This window comes from Thamnophis elegans, chromosome 4, assembly GCF_009769535.1.
Source record: "Thamnophis elegans isolate rThaEle1 chromosome 4, rThaEle1.pri, whole genome shotgun sequence".
Lineage (NCBI taxonomy): Eukaryota > Metazoa > Chordata > Lepidosauria > Squamata > Colubridae > Thamnophis > Thamnophis elegans.
In genome coordinates, this window is record NC_045544.1 from 1,458,934 (window position 1) to 1,475,144 (window position 16,211).

Here is a 16,211-nt window from a genome sequence, read left to right on the forward strand (position 1 = left end):
TGCACTGTAATTTGCATACTTAAATCTTTACAAATTGACAGGAATGAACATATCAAAAAAATGTCAATAAGGGAGACTTCTGTTTGCATAAGGTATCTTCTGCAGATCAATACCCATCAAGGTAAACCAACTGTGGCTTACTTGAAATGCATTGAAAGGCTTCACTTTTTTTGTCCAGAAACTTTTAAGAATAATTTATTCTTCTGATACTCAAATAAGAAAATGGATAGTTTTTAAGCCAACTGATTTCCATTTTGCACTGGGAGTGTCTGTAAATGAGACTGGCTTTATTTTAGTTAATAATTTACTTGTCAAGTTCATTATATGTAGAGGTCATATCTCCTTTCTTCTTAAATCCTTTGTTGAGTCATTGCTTACTAAGCCTGTTGAAAGGAAAGCATCAACTTTCATACATGTAGATACCTGGAACAGAAATATTTCCAATTAATTTATCTTTATTTAATTCTATCAGCTGCCTTCCAAAATGCTGCCACAATGAATTTTTCAAATTATCAGTAGCACAGCTGACACTTCATATCCAATCATTAGACTGGCATGCCATTCTGGGCCACAAGTTGACTAATCGTGGTTAGCTGACGTAAGTAAAGTATGGGTTCGTTCACAGATCACACTAAGATTGTGCAGATTGTAATGGCTAGGTTTACATATCGTGATAAGCCAGAACCAAGTGGTCCATGTCATAAGCTAGGACATTCTATTTTTATTTTTTATAATAAAAGAAAAAAAACATAACCCAACCATAAAATTATATAAACCCACACATACATAAGGAAATAGTTTAGTTATTAAATGGAGCTTTGATCACACAGAGAAGTATTAAATCTGACTTTATGTCAACACAGGTGGTCCTCCTGACCACAATTGAACCCAAGACAGTTAAGTGAATTTTTCCCATTTTGCAAACTTTCTTACCTCGGTTATTAAGTCAATCACTGCAATTGTTAAGTTAGGAACATGGTTGTGAAGGTTGTTAATGAAAAGAGGGACTAGTGGAGATGTGATAGCAGTCTCCCAATATCTCAGGGGCTGCCTGAGGGAGTTAAGCGCCTGAGGGTAGGACAAGAAACAATGGGTGGAAACTAATCAAGGAGAGAAGCAATCTAGAACCAAGAAGAAATTTCCTGACAGTGAGAACAATTAATCAGTGGAACAACTTGCCTCCAGAAGCTCTGAATGCTCCAACACTGGAAGTTTTTAAGAAGAGATTAGATAACCATTTGTCTTGAAGTGGTGTAGGGTTTCCTGCCTAGGCAGGGGGTTGGACTAGAACAGTGTTTTTCAACCACTGTGCCGCGGCACACTAGTGTGCCGTGACATAGTGTAAGGTGTGCCGTGGGAAAATTACTTTATATATAGTCAATATAGGCACAGAGTTAAATTTTTTTAACATTTTCTAATGGTGGTGTGCCTCGTGATTTTTTTCATGAAAAAAGTGTGCCTTTGCACAAAAAAGGTTGAAAAACACTGGACTAGAAGACCTCCAAGGTCCCTTCCAACTCTGCTATTCTATTCCATTCCATTCTATTCTATATCAGGCTTCCCAATTGGCTTTGCTTGTTAGAAGGTCTCAAAAGGTGGGTAATGTGACCCCAGGATACCGCAGCCATCAAAAATACATTCCGATGATCACTTAACAGTTGTAAAGTGTGAAAAAATGATCAGGATGATCAGTGCCTTTGTAACTTTGAAGGGTCACTAAACCAATGGATGTAAATCGAGGACCAGCCGTATAGGACAATAAACGTGCTTCAATCCAGGTGTAAAACTGGCTTGATAATGTCTTTCCACAGGAAGAAAACCATTTATTTTTGCAGAAGTCTATGACTGATAAATTTAGTTTTTCATACATTGTTGAATCCCATATTTTGGATAATTGGTTAAACATGATCTTAAAAGCTTCTTTATAATGCTCTATTAAAATATTTATTAATACCAAGCCAAAAAAAGGGGGGGGGGCTAATATGTAGCAGGCCCATTAAACATGTGCCGGAATTTCTTCCACGGTTTTAAGGCCCAATCTATAGAAGATGAAATCCAGCTGTTTCCTAACATGACTGAGTATGTTTTCAACCACAGCTGATTTTGAAAGTCCCTTCTGGTTCACCAGCAGCTCTGAGCTTCGAGGAAGAAACTTGCTGGCTTGGGAGCAACTCCCCCCCCCTTTACAAGGAAGTAATAATATGTATTGCAGTGGGTTCCCAAACTTGGCAACTTTAAGACTTGTGGACCTCAACTCCCAGAATTCTCCAGCCAGCTCTGCATTCGCTGGCTGGGGAATTCTGGGAGTTGAAGTCCGGACATCTTCAAGTTGCCAAGGTTGAGAAACACTGACTTAATTGATTCGGCAAAATGGGGTAAAACTCACTTAAACTTCTCACTTAACAACATAAATCTATGCTCAATTCTGGTCATAAGTCGAGGACTCTGTAGAAGGAGGAAGAGAACAGGGAGATAGGATGCGAATCTTACCCTAATTTCAGCCTATGAAGATGGAAGGGAAAAACCTACAGTGCATAAAAAGTGTTAGGTCTAAAGATCTTTACTGGTGGCCATTTGGTGCAGATTTGAGCATGAAACCGGAAGGAGCCATTTAAAGCACATAATTTAATTTCAGAGAAGGGCTGTAGAAAATGCCTGATTAAAATACTTTTCACAAGATGCCAACTTTACCATTTATTATTTCCAGCGGAAGCCAGTAATTCCTGTAATGAGACATATCAGGAGTAAAAATCAAAATATATTAATTTATATCTGCCTTGGTTTTTCTTTTCTTTCTTTTTTAAAAATCACTTTTAAAATTGGTGTTACAGTTGCAAAATGGTTAGATGTATACATTTATTTATTTTTTAAAAAAAACATAGGGCAGAATGTCTATAAAACTGGTAAATGAGAAGTGTGTAAAACTTCAAGTGAGCATTTTCTAAAATTATTATCGCTTATATTTTTCTCTGCATATGCAAGAGTTTAGGACCAGGCCAGGCAAACACTGAGTAATAACTTTGCTTGTTTTACTCATGGGAAAAATATGGTTTTACTCACAATTTATTTCTCCATAAATAAATAAACAAACAAATAAATAATGCATGTTGGACTATAGTGAAACTTATCACTATAAGTTGTTGTGATAGTTTAGTTACATTCCTCTGTTTTTTAAAAAATCATGATCCAGTAGTTCTCTGCTTCTTTCTTACGTCACCTTGGTAGCTCTTTCTGGTGTTAACAGGATAAGGAGGTGAGAAGCTGAACTTTATGCCCAACTAAGTATAAATGTTTGCCTGGAAAATGCCCACAAATACATCAAGAGTGCTTGTATTACATCTTTCAGAGAAAAAAATCTGGCTGTGTATCTATGGAAGCGTCTCTTAATTCAATTTAAAATGCTTTGGATTAACTCCGATACTAACTCCGTACACAAATAAAAGAAATACGTCCAAATCAACTGAAATCTGCTGTGCTGCACATTTCAAGGAACAAATGATGAAATACAGTTTCCTGTATTTCGACATTTCGTTTGAGACATCAATTTTATAAAACCTTTTACCCCAAACAAGCTAAACCTCCCACTTCTATTTTACCCATTTAACTGGCTTTTAATGCTGCAGAAAGTCAGTGCGACTCTTTCATTATTACCCTAATTGTCTCACGAGGGTTGCTTAATATATCTTCCCTCTGCCTGCTAATTGTCTTGCTGTCTGTCTCCTCAAAGGGTTTGGGAGTAATTTGATGCAGAGAATGCTGGCGTTCATCCTATTAAGCAAGGACACTTTTATTACTGCAGTTAATCCAGTTTTTTTCCCCTCTGTGATATTATATGTTCCGGATTTGCTCATTTGCCCTTCAAAGAACAAAATTGAGAGTGATGAGTGGGAGGTAGAGTGAAAGAACAGAAAGTCCTTGGCTTATGACAACAATTGAGCCCAAAATTTCAGTTGTTAAGCAAATTTTCCCCGTTTTACAACCTTGCTTGCCACAGTAGTGGTTAACTGCAGTTGTTAAATTAGTCACCCCAGGATACTGCAACCGTCATAAATATGAGTCAGTTGCCAAGCATCCAAATTTGGATCACATGACCCTGGTGGAAGCTGCAGTGATTCTAAGTCTGAAAAATAGTCATAAGTCACTTTTCAGAGCTATTGTAACTTCAGTCACACAGTGAATGGTTGTAAGTCAAGGACTGCCTGTGTTAGAATCAAGTCTAATAAGCAGATTGGATGAAAATGTTGACACGTAAATACTTCTACTATTTCACGTAGTTCAGTAACATAAATCTCAAGTTCTGCAATACTAGTAAAACTGTGTTCTCTTTGAATTCAAAGTTAGGCGCAGTTGAGTATTTCCAGGACCATAATCTGTACTTAATTACCAGCCATTTCACTTCGTTTCCTTTATGTGAGGCCTACATAATCATAGCCAGATGATTGATTCTTTGGGCGACATATGGGATACTTCTGAATTGATTTCCTGCTTTCATTTTGTTTTGTTTTTTTAAATACAAAGATTCCAGATCAAGTCTGTGGCATCATTAATTTTTCAACACTAAGTTGGTTAAATGAATAGCCGGCAAGTTTTTACGCCATGCGTTACAAGTACATGGAAAAATGAACTGAGCAATTCCACCGAAGGCCTTTTTGTTTTATACAGATCCTGTTTGTTCCAGGAAGCCTTTCAAGGAAGCAGCTGGGAAAGGATTTGACCCACTGTCTGAAGTACAAAAGTCTCCATTCGTAAAGGGAGATTGAGGCTGACCATACCTGTCCCGTGAATCAAACCGAGTATTTTATATGCCCCGTGAGTTTGCTCGTAAATGAACACCTGATACCGTTTCAACGGCTTCAAAGGAATAAACGATTCCCATGAAAGCAGAGTCTCTCTTCTACTTTTGGCTGGCAGACGGAGGAGGTGCCTTTAGGATGTTTTGAGCTTTCTGTTCAAGTGGTTTATAATCCCCATTAAAACAATGTTAAGTTGGGTGCAATTATAGAAAGCAAGCAAGGCACCTTCTGGGGCATCTTGTGCCTATCTACCTGTAAGCCAGTGGTTCCCAAACTTGGCAACTTTAAGACTTGTGGACTTCAACTCCCAGAATTCTCCAGCCAGCTCCACTGGCTGGAGAATTCTGAGAGTTGGAAGTCCACAAGTCTTAAAGTTGCCAAGTTTGGGAACCACTGCTGTAAGCACTACTGTACCAAAGCATAGCTGTAAGGCGGAAAGGTGTGCCGGCATATTAGGAGGAGACAGTGCCAACCCGTTTCATTCAGTCTGGCCAGGTGTCCAGGCATGACATCGGTGGCCCTATGGCAGTGGTGGGTTTCAAAAATTGTTGGAACCTACTCTGTGGGTGTGGCCTCCTTTGTGGGAGTGGCTTTACCACCCATGTGACTGGATGGGAGTGGCTTGCAACTCATGTGACCGGATATGAAATTATGAATTAGTACTTAGGTCGGTCCAAGTAGCTATTCAGAAACTCTGGCGTTGAAGCATGCAAGTCTTAAAGCTGTCAAGTTACAAGATCCTTGGCCCAGTGGTGGGTTTCAAAAATTGTTGGAACCTCTTCTGTAGGTGTGGCCTGCTTTCCGGGTCCACTGGTGGGACCTCTTCTAATCGGTTCTACCGAATAGGTGTGAACTGGTAGGAACCCACCTCTGCCCTATGGACTCTTCCTTATTGACCTCATGGCAGACTAGGGAGTGGTTGATGAGAGTGGTGCCCCAGTACAGCTGCCTTTCATGGTACATCATGGATTGTATGGTGAAGCCATAGAAAAACAATCTTTAATCCGCTCTTGTACGACGCAGAAAGTGTCTGGCCTGCAGGGAGTCTTGGAGTTGTGATCATTTCTCTGGAGACCATTCCAAGTAGGAGCAGTGCTGAATACGCAGCCCTTGAAGTTGCAGTTGTTGAGGTGCTCCCGTTGTCATGTGTCAGAATTCACACTTAAGATCATAGAGTACTTCCTCTCCCTCCACCTGCCTACATCCCCCCCTCCCACCGTATCTATTTGGCCGCCCTCTACAGTGGCACTTCTGAAAGCTGGAATACGTTCTGCTACTCTACACACAGGTGGCTGTTGTTCGGGGACTGTTGCAAAGGAGCACTTTTCAATATGTCGATAAATTTTAATGTTCCCCACTCGAGTGTGCCTCGTCTTCCCCCAACCTCCCAGCCACAAGATGGAACCCATCCACATGCAGAGCGTGAATCTCCGTGGCACGACAAAACCGCGGTCCACTAAAGCGCACCCAATTAAAGTGCGTCGCTGATGTCATCAGCAGCGACCGCGGAGAAAAAAGGGCGCTTTAAAAAGTGCTTTGAAAGCAAGCCGATTCACGTTAAGGTAAGGGTTAGGTTTAGGGTTAGGGTTAGGGTTAGGGTTAGGGTTAGGTTAAGGGTTAGGTTTAGGGTTAGGTTTAGGGTTAGGTTTAGGGTTAGGGTTAGGTTTAGGGTTAGGGTTAGGTTTAGGTTTAGGGTTAGGTTAAGCGTTAGGTTAAGCGTTAGGTTAAGGGTTAGGTTTAGGGTTAGGTTTAGGGTTAGGTTTCGGGGCGTTAGGTTTAGGTTTAGGGGTTAATTTTAACTTTAGCGCTCACAGCGTGCTTTTTTGTCGTGCTGTGATGACGTCAGGTACGCGGTTTCGTCGAGCGCGCTTTAGTCGACCGCAGTTTTGTGGTGGAACCGTGAATCTCTACTCCATGTGCAGTTGGGATCTGCTTACCCATCAATCCCTTCATGGTGTAGACAGGCAGTAATGGCTATGGGCACTTGTGGGCAACCCTAAAATGGCCTTTAGTGGTGGTAGTGACAGCCTTGGGTTGGAGCAGAAGCCCGGGACTTTAGCAGTCTTAGCCAATTACCACCATTCCTGGGCCTCTCCTTCAGCCATTGCCAAGGAGTTCTGCCTAAGCCGCACACCGTCACCAGGATCCCAGCGCCCCAGAGACCCTCACCTACCCGGGTTCCGTTCACCCTGCCAGCCCTCCTGTCTGAAACTCATCTTCGCTCTCCTTCACCCCTAACAAGCTGTGCCCATCCTGGCCCCAGGCGAGATGATCTTCCCCAGGCTCCTCATGCCAAACCCCAAATAGCAGTGGGCCATTTCTTAAGGATGTTTCAGAAGGCCAGCAAACACGAGACGGTGAGGTCAGCAGAGGGCAGGGTGGCAGGGCCCACAAGGCGGCCGGTTGGGTGGAGTGCACGGCCGCGAGGCCAGGAGAGGTGGCCGAGTGGAAGGGAGGGTCAAGAGCATCAAGATGGGGTGGGGGTGGGGGAACTGAAGAAGCGGAAGTCCTTCAGAGGGCGTGAGGCGGGGAGGGTTCAGGCCAGGGTGGTTTGAATCAGGATGTGTCCTTGCCTAAAAAGTGGCAGGATTTGGTTAGCCTCCAACAGACCGATTAGATCCCACAGATTAGGCCTCCTCCGAATTCCATCTACCGGCCAATGCCGATTGGCTACCACCCGGAGGAGGGCCTTCTCTGTGGCTGCTCCGGCCCTCTGGAACGAGCTCCCCGTGGAGATCCAGACCCTCACCACCCTTCAGGCTTTCCGCAAAGACCTTAAAACCTGGTTGTTCCGACAGGCCTGGGGGCTGACGGGTTCCCCGCCCCCGCTCGAATTGTGTGGTTGTTGAGTGTTTTTAAATTGTTTGTAGTTGTTGTCTGTTGTTTTCCCCCTGTTTATATCCCCCCCCCCTATTTTGGTTTGTGAGCCGCCCTGAGTCCCTCTGGGAATAGGGCGGCATAGAAATGCAAATAAATCAAATCAAAGGGCGACGGGAAGTGGCAAGATTGCCATTGCTAAGTGGTGCAGGCAAGTGGCCTCACACTATACAACTGCATCGTTTAACAACGGAAATCCCAATCCCAATTACTGTCATAACCTGAGGGCTACATGTACTTGTTTTCTGAAAAAAAAACACATAATTATGTTGGTAGCATTTGGTTTTTTAAAAAATAGTTCAGTTTCTCCCAAGTGTTTCAGTGGTTTTATTTCATTTTTTGTTTGCTTGCTGTGAGACTTCTAATTATAGATGCTTTTTATTTCAACTATTTTATTCCAACAGCAGAAATATTTTTTTTTACCAGTTTAACTTTTGTGCTAGAATTCATAGAGCTCTACTTTAGATCTGAGCAGTTTTCTCCAGTCTCATTCTGTTCTCAACTTCTGCTGTGTTGTTTGCTCTATTCCAGAGTCAGATTTCTTCCTTTTTTCTTTTCCAAAAGAAGCAAAACAGAGCAAGAGAGGCTGTCATTCAATCTATTTCTTTTCAAGGTTATCACCTTGGATATCACCTTGTCATCCCAGTGACTTCAGCTGGAGTTCATCCCAGGTTAAATTGCAAAGACGACAGTCCCCAAGTGCTTGATTCACATAGCTCTTTTCTGTAACTAAGAAATTATTGTATCATGGTACTGTACAATGACAAGAATAATTGTATTCCTACTCTCATGGTTGTGAATTAAAACACAAATTTTAATTTGGGGGGGAATTGCAATCTAGCATAATTTGCGAGCCCATCTTGGGGAAGGCAAAATCAAATGAAGTGGAGATGACCAGGGTGCTAGAGAGGGATATTTCAGGTTTAAAAAAACATAGTTCTTACGTGGTGCACTTAATTCCCTTTTGACAATCAAACAACCCTTTTCAACCGTTCATTCAGAGGTGCATTTCACAGTGGACTGTTGTATGTTTCGTCAGTCAACTATGCAAAAAGAAAAGGCCATTTATATCCCTTCCCCCATCAGTTCAGTCTTTAGGGACTATTAACATTGAGGCTGTCGAACACAAATTATGAGACGCAGGACTGCTGCCAAATTATATCGTCACGAGTCTCATTTCATTCCCATCAGCTTTGAACATTGGACCTGTTTCCAGTATATTCAAGGTCAGCCTTCAACACATGACCAAGGCAATTAAAATAATCATGACTGTTAAATTGTGCACTCCCTGCTACTCCAATCTGCAGTTCAGAATCTTTTCCCTATTAAAAAAAGAATTGCATCACAGGCATTGTGCATTGTTTCAGTAAGCTGCCTTGGTGTTCCTCTGTAAGATCTGGATGAATTTCTTCTGTGATTGTGTCGACGCTGCCGGTTCTTGCTGATTTAACGCAAATGCACAATTCAAGTGAATTCCATGCACAGCAAGCGTGATTCGTTAGCAGTTTTGTTTTTTAAAAGCCCAGGCAGACACTTCCGCGAAGCTCTTTATGTATTTTTGGAACACGCTGTATTGGAATAAAATATAAGCAGCAAGCAAAAGCTCCATGATGGAGAACAATTAGCCAGCGTCTTTTCATTTTTAATGTGTCCTTGTTTTTGTGTATTTTCACGCGGCTAAGAGAATTGGTTCTTACCCTGGATATCGGTATCGCTATAAATCACATCAATCAACCGTATGTGGAAAGTAATGCTAATTCTGCCAGAATATGACATTTTGAATGTATACAATGCCATTATTCATGTCATTTCCTCTAACATGGAGGTAAAGTTGCAGGTAAATATCATCATCATCTTCTTCTTCTTTTAACTACCCCGTAATCCCTTGCGGGTTGGAGTCTGGGCAACTGAACGGAGATAGCAGTAGTGTTTTAATGGCCGGATGCCCTTCCTGTCACCAATGTGGAGTTTCGTTCAGCAGATATATTCTCAGCGTGTCCAGAGAGAGAAATATGTGCCCCCACCAAGCATCGAACTCACAGCCTCCTGATAGTGAGGCCGTGAGCTCCACCTCTAGGCCACTGTACCACTTCCCTGCAGGTAAATGGGATGATGAAAAAACAATGATTTATGTGCAATGATGTCATGATGCAAAACTTGTGATTCAGGGCTTGTTTTTTTTTTTTTTTTCAATTATATTTATATGCTGCCCTTTTCCCCGGAGGGGACTCAGGGCGGCTAACAAATCAAATCAGGGAAGGGGGTACAGACAAAAAATAAAAAACAAAACATAACAATGCATAATTTAAAAACACACAACAGTCATACCATTCGAGACGGGGGCAGCAGCTCTTTAGCCCCAGGCCTGTCGGAACAGCCAGGTTTTAAGGGCTTTGCAGAAGGCCTGGAGGGTGGTGAGGGTTCGAATCTCCACGGGGAGTTCGTTCCAGAGGGTCAGAGCAGCCACAGAGAAGGCCCTCCTCCGGGTAGTCGCCAGTCGACACTGGCCGGTGGATGGAATTCGGAGGAGGCCTAATCTGTGGGATCTAATCGGTCTAGTGGAGGTAATTGGCAGCAGGCGGTCTCTCAAGTACCCAGGTCCAATACCATGAAGGGCTTTATAAGTGACGACTAGCGCCTTGAAGCATATCCGGAGACCAATAGGCAGCCAGTGCAGCTCGCGGAGGATAGGTGTTACGTGGGTGAACCGAGGTGCACCCACGATCGCTCGCGCGGCTGCATTCTGGACAAGTTTCCTGATGCATTGGGACAAAAGGACACTGACTTTGTTCCCCAGGCACCTATTAGCCAATTCATGTAGATAATGGCAACCTACGAAGACAAGAGACCAACACAGCCAGAGAATGTTGATTCCCTGAGCATGATTATAGAGGTAGCTGCCAAAGACCTGATGGACAATCTTCGGGGCAAAAACTTAATAAAGTTTAGACACTACGGAATGCGGTGTTTCAACTGGGGGGAAAAGGGACACAATACGTAGAATCAGAGATGAGCAGAAGGCTGTAGAACAGTGTTTCTCAACCTTGGCAACTTGAAGATGTCTGGACTTCAACTCCCAGAATTCCCCAGCCAGCGAATGCTGGCTGGGGGATTCTGGGAGTTGAAGTCCGGACATCTTCAAGTTGCCAAGGTTGAGAAACACTGACCTATGCCTAAGGAGTATAATTTGTTGAATGAGCTATAACTAGATGGGGTTAGTTTTCATGTAAATGTTTACTTCATGATTTACAAACAAGAATGGTTAAATTCACACCATACATTAACTCACAACAATACATTAAGGTTATCATACAATGCTAATGCGGTTTGCCAAGTCCTCAGTTTCTCCCCCTTTTTTTCCATTCTATTTTATTGTATTCATTCATTCATTGGTTCGTTCATTTATTTTATCCATTCATTCATTGGTTCATTCATTCAATTTAGAAGCTATCCAAATGCACAAGACAGGACAGCTTGCAACATTAAAAACAAGGAAGGCAATAAAACAAGGAGAACAAAGATCATGTGTCTGGAAAAGAAGAATACTTAATTGGATAAAATTCCAGAGGAGCTGGATACCCCACTGTCTCCAGGCCTGGGGAATAAACAAGTTTTGGGTCACTTTTTAAAAACATTGCCAGGATGGCAAATGGCTTGAATTAAATTTACTATCCCAGATTGAAGCAATTGTTTCCCATCCTCTCCCCTAATTTTTCCTATTTTTTTTTCTGGAATCAGTCCAATCAAAATTTAAATTAATCCCCTTTAATGTTTAACACGAAGAATCATTTCTGTACTTTTCTGAAAAACTTACTGTACATCAAGAAAGGGTTGGACTTTGCAGAAATCCTAAATTATTCATCCTGGAAACAAATCGGAAGTATAGTATGATGATGCTAGAGTTCAAGTTGGCATCTGATCTACTTTGAACTTCTCAAACATGTTGCGAAACGAATTTGAACGAGAGAAAGTTATTAAACCAGATTAATTCAGTGAACCCAGAGACTGGGAATTTGAACTTGAATGTCCCTGGATCTGAATCTAAGATGATTTGGAGCCGTGGTGACGCAGTGGTTAGAATGCAGTATTGCAAGCTAATTCTGCCCACTGCCACTAGTTCAATCCTCACTGGCTCAAGGTTGACTCAGCCTTACATCTTTCCGAGGTTGGTAAAATGAGGACCCAGCTGATTGAGAGCAATGTGTTGACTCTGTCAACTGCTGTGAAGTGGTATATGACTCTAGGTCAGTGTTTCTCAACCTTGACAACTTGAAGTCCTGTGGACTTCAACTCCCAGAATCCCCCAGGCAGCATAGCATAGCTGGCTGGGGAATTCTGGGAGTTGAAGTCCACAGGACTTCAAGTTGTCAAGGTTGAGAAACACTGCTCTAAGTGCTATTGCTATTATGGGCAAAGCTTTCAGATCACACTTCATGGCTAGTGTGAATGGATCCCAATATCATTGGGAGGGAGACAGGAATAAAACACACACCACTGACCTAACACAAAGGAAATTTAGCCTGAGACATTCGACTGCTGGAGATGGAGGACGATACACTCTCCTCTTCCAGTCCGTATTGAAAATGACTGGCATTGAATCATTGCCCGCTTGGCAGTAGGGCAGAACCTTCTACATCAGAGGCCAGGGTCCCTTTCTAAAACTGCCTAGATCAGACAGATCAGCAATTTTAATTGCAACCTCATTAAGAGGAATTTCACATTGGCTTTGCGAACTGTCACTGCAGTTCTCCTTCCTTGCTGATCGCTTAATTGGGAAAACTGAGCCAGCAAGAACAGGGCGCCTGGAATTCAAGCTTGAAAGGTTTTGCTCAGCTCTGCGTCTCTGATTTCCTAAAGACATTCTGCTGTTCTCGCCCCAACCATTGCCCCCACCCCAACACTGCGTTGATAGAGTGATGTTGATCGAAAATAAATGTTTCTTTATTATGTCCACATGAGCCAACTTCTTTTAAAGAGTTGCTTTAAGTCAGTGGTTCCCAAACTTGGCAACTTTAAGACTTGTGGACTTCAACTCCCAGAATTCTCCAGCTGGAGAATTCTGGGAGTTGAAGTCCACAAGTCTTAAAGTTGCCAAGTTTGGGAACCACTGCTTTAAGTGATGACATAAATTAAACTACAGCCCATTCACAAAGGACTTTCTGTTCCTTTATGATGGAGGCCTAATTGGTGCTGATGATGGATCTCCCTGCTCTGACCAACCACCACTTTTATTTAGGCTTCATAGGAAGGAGAAAAAAGAGCAGAGGATGCTTAATGGGTTCTTTCTCACCAACTGAGGCAGTAACAACCAGTTTGCCAAGAACCAAAAATGTGAACATGCCTATGCGCATGTGTGCAGCACCCAAAAACTGCCGATTATATAGGATGTGATAGCGCTAGAGAGGGTGGGTGGGCCCAGCTGCTGGTCAGAACTACTGGTTTTCCCAAACCAGTCTAAACCGGCAGCAGCTCACGTGTTGTGGCCCGCCAGTGGCCCACCAAGCTGGCAGAAGTCGGGCAGTGAGGAGGTTGGGGAGGAACGTGGGCCAGTCCTGGGGGTTGAGGAAATCTCAGACGAGAGGGCTCTGCATCGGAGGCAGGGAGGGAGTTAGACAGCAGTGAGGCAGAAGAACAGCTGGAGCCTGTTCCCTGTGTGTACATGCGCAGAGCTGCCAGAAGACAAGGACAACAAAGAAATCAGGGTCGATTTAAGAGTAAAGCCACACTTTGGAGGTGATTGGCCCCTCCCACGGGAAAGAAAAGAGGAATGAATGGGGAGTGGGCTTTTTTTTCACTCATTCGGTCCAGAAAGTTCTGTTTGTGATTATAAGAGACTCTGTGCCAAGTTTTGCTTTGCCCTGTTTTGGGAAACTAATTATCCGGCAGGCTCTAAATGAGATAAGGTGCGTGTGGATAAACATTCCTCTGAAACATTCCTTGGTGACTGTGAATGAAAGGAATTCACAGTCGTGTAAGTAAAAAAGGTTTTGTCAGGACCAAGACTTTGCTTCTTGCTTTCTAAGGAAGGTTCTGGGTCCGAACATCACCACTGAACCGAGGTTGGAAAAAAAAAGGTTTGGAGGTCTGCTATCTTAGTCTCAAAGGTGCTTTTTTCCAAAAAGCAACTAGACTTTCTTGGTCTCCCACTCCCCACTTTGAAAGTGTTTCGCTTCTCACCCAAAAAGCTTCTTCAGTTCTAACTGGATGATTGGGAATCTCCATAGACTTCTGCTATCTTGGACTAAAATCTGATGGTCACTCCATTGAACCCAAAGGTAGATGTATTTGAAGAAACAGGTAAATAATGAATAAACATTTTACGATCCGTGGACTTCAACCCTCAAAGTTCCTGAGCCAGCAGGGGAGGAATTGTGGGATACATGGGCTGGCTCAGGAATTCTGGGAGTTGAAAGCCACAGATCATACAATGGCAATAGTTGCTTTTCCCGTATGCACATATAATAATAAGAAGAAAGCAGACAGAAGGAATTCTTTGCAGATGGAGCTAAGGATTTATACATACAATTAGATGTTCACCAGTATTGGTTCAGCTCGGCTTGAAGACCACAATAAATCGTTTGTGCTGAGGATGAGCGAAAACCTTCGTTCTGCAACAAAAGGCAGAATGAATCCCGGCTCACAGCTGCCATGCTGCAGACATGCGGTGCCCTCCCCCTTCCTCCCAGCGTTTAGGCTGAAAGGGCTAGTTGGAGAGCTTCCGATGCATAGCTTCTCACCTCTCTCTTCTAAGAAAAAAGCAGACAATGAAAACACACAGACGTTCTAGAGTAATTCAACGTCTTTAATGCTTCATGAGTAGGCAGGGGTGGGTTCCGGTAGGCACTATTGCAGGTTCGCTCATGGGCACGAGACACGCGCGCACGTGCAGTGCAATTAAACATTGTTCTGTGCATGCGCAGAACTTAAAAACAAGATGGCGGTGCCGACGGCGCCTACCGGAGAACTGGTTTGGGGGCATGGCAGGCCTGGGTCACCACCAGTTTCAGTGGCCCAGGTTGCCAAACCACTACCAGTTCAGCCGAACTGTTCCGAACCAGTAAGAACCCACCACTATGAGCAGGGTGGAGTTTTGGGAGGACGAGACAGGAAAAGCTTCATTCAACGCTGTTTGCACTGTGTTCTGTCCTTCTCTTCATCCAACCCATTTGCTGCCAAAACAATTCTCTGTTTCTGGCACCCTCTGCAGCGGCAAAATCCAGAGTCATCTGTGTGATCTAGATACATCCAAAGCTGCCGCACTGTTCTTCCCTGCTGAAGAAGGAATGTGGTATTTTAAAACTGTTTTTTCTTTCCAAATATTTATTTTATTTCTTTAAAAAAAAAACACAAATATTTCATCATTTGTCAATCATTAAGACATTGAAGTACAATTTTTTTTGTGTGCCCCTTCCTCCCTCCACCCCCCTACCCCCTCCTCCCCCCCGACTTCCCAGAGCCCGTACACGGTATGGATTTTTAACTAACCCAGTCTAAAATCTATTGAGAAAAAAGAAATAAAGAAATTAATGACATTCTACATTGACCTTAGCTTCTTCTTACTGAACTAACTTTTAACAGTTTAAATCATTTCTGATCTTAAGCATAGGCTAACTGGAATTTCTTGGTCCCGTATTTATTTTGTATATAGTCAATCCATTTTTTCCAGTCTCGTTTGTATCTCTCATTTGAGTGGTGTTTAAGATATGCCGATATTTTAGCTATCTCGGCTAAGTTTGTGACTTTCAATGTCCATTCTTGGATTGTAGGCAGGTCTTCCTTCTTCCAGTATTGCGCCACCAACACTCTTGCTGCCGTTATTAGGTGCAGAATCAAATTAGTCTCTACCACTGTAAAGTCCGTACATATACCTAGTAAAAATAACTGAGGAATAAACTTTATCCTTCTTTTAAAAATATTTTGCATGACCCACATAACTGTTTTTTAAAGGCACCGATTGTCCAAATCAAACAAAATACCCTTCCTATTACTACTGCGCTACAATTCACCAAGGTACCACATGCTGCTTTTGTCTTCTTTAAATATAGCCTCTGCCCTGTGCTTTGACAAAGCCCCGGGACAGTTCCCTAGACCTAGGAGGCCTTAAAAAGATCCTTTAGCAACGGGTTTATAAAGTTGACCTCATCTGCCAAGAGGGAGGGCAGGTTGGCAGGGCAAATCAGAGGGAAAGGGGGAGGTTCGGAATGGGCCAGAACGAGGAGCTGGAACAATTTTCCTTGCTAAGCTGCAGCTATTTCAGTGCTTGTTACACCCACTCAAGGCTTAACCTTACAGTAATTAAGAAGCAGCAACAAGAGATTCCCGTGGAAAAATTGTGGCACATCCTTCTTCCTCTCTAGACACCGCACACTGATTTCGCCTTATGGCGGTCACTTCTATTTTTACACCCTAGTGACGTTCCCTCTCCTTGTGGGCTCCATTTATAAGGAAGGATAAATCCTGGCATTACAGGTAGTCCTCGACTTATGACCATCACTGAGCCCAAAATTTCCATTGCTAAGCTAAAGGTAAAGGTTCCCTTCG